The 1,460-nt window shown below is 43.0% G+C and overlaps 1 pseudogene; it reads right to left on the bottom strand.

Annotated features, from left to right (window-relative positions):
- Positions 1 to 329: 329 nt before the first annotated feature.
- On the bottom strand, positions 330 to 697 carry LOC113264699 (profilin-1-like; annotated as a pseudogene).
- Between the last annotated feature and the right edge of the window lie 763 nt (positions 698 to 1,460).

The following is a 1,460-nucleotide window of genomic DNA, read 5'->3' as shown; positions in this document are numbered from 1 at the left end:
AAATAGGAGGATCTGAAATGTGGATGCGTTTTATAAATTAATGCAACAATGAAGCTTTTTATTTTTTATTTTATTTTTTGTTAGTAGAATCCTTTTTATTCAGAAAAAAAAACCAAACCCAAACAAAAAAGTTTTCCAACCACACACAGGAGGGGTATGGGTGGGGGAGGTGTCTATCCATCCAGCCCCAGCCCCTAGCCATGTAGTTTTGGCAGCAATAAGGGATGTGGGGGTGACGTCCCTCCTTACATAAAAATGGTGTGTGTGTGTGTGTATGGGAAGGAGAAGGGTGCAAAAGCAGTGGGGAGTGGTGGAGGAAAGGGACAAAGTCAGTACTGGGAATGCTGCTGCAGGTGGGGGGCCATTTCATAACATTTCTTGTTGATCATACCACCGTGAACACCTTCTTTGCCCATAAGCAGGATTAGCATCTTGGCAGTCATAGTGACGATGATGTGGGAAGTGGGAGCTTTGCTGGTGCTCTTGGTAGGAAGATCCATGGTAAATTTCCCATCCTGCAGCAGCGAGTCCCAGATAACAGAACATTTCTGGCCCCCAGGTGTCAGCCCGCTCACGAAAAACCTTGACCTGCCTTTGCCAGCCAGGACACCAAACTCAGCTGGCATGATGTTGACAAAGGTTTCCCCAGGATGGTGTCCCAGATGGAGGGGGAGTACTTATGGCCCATTATGGCCATCCTGACAGGCCCCATGAGGCTGTTGATATAGTGGTTCTACATGGCCATGGACCTGCTTGCTACTGGGTTGCTCTCTGTGCTGCTGCTGTGGCCACGCCTGGGGCTCTGGGGGCCTTGGGCTGGTGGGCAGGGGGAGGTGGAGAGCTTGGGGCATGCGCTGATGTCAGAACTAAGAATGAAGCTTTTTAAATAAAAATTTAGGTTAAGCTGTAAAGGAAATTAAGAAAATAATTCCATTTACAATACCATCAAACCCCCCATATACTGAGAATTAAACCTAACCAAAGAAGTGAAAGACTTGTGCACTGAAGACTAGAAAACACTGATGAAAAACATTATAGAAGACACAAATATCTGGAAAGACAGCTGTGTTCATGGATTGGAGGACTTAATATTGTTAAGATGTCAATACTACCCAAAGTATACATTCAATGCAATCCCTATCAAAATCCCAATGACATTTTTTGCAGAAATCAAAAAATGTGTTTTAAAATTCATAAGGAACTTCAAGGGAACCCTGAATACGCAAAACAATCTTTAAAAGGAACAAAGTTGGAGGTCTCAGACTTCCTGATTTCAAAATATATTACAAAAAATTAATCAAAACAGTGTGGTACTGGCATGAAGACGGACATATAGACCAATGGAGAAGAATAGAGAGCCCAGAAATAAACCATTATGTATGTGATCAAATGATTTTCAACAAGGTGCAAGACCTCTGAATGGTGAAAGGACTATCTCTTCAACAAAGTGTTAAATGGTG

Source organism: Ursus arctos, unplaced genomic scaffold (assembly GCF_023065955.2).
Source record: "Ursus arctos isolate Adak ecotype North America unplaced genomic scaffold, UrsArc2.0 scaffold_13, whole genome shotgun sequence".
Lineage (NCBI taxonomy): Eukaryota > Metazoa > Chordata > Mammalia > Carnivora > Ursidae > Ursus > Ursus arctos.
This window is presented reverse-complemented; position numbering and strand designations above follow the sequence as displayed.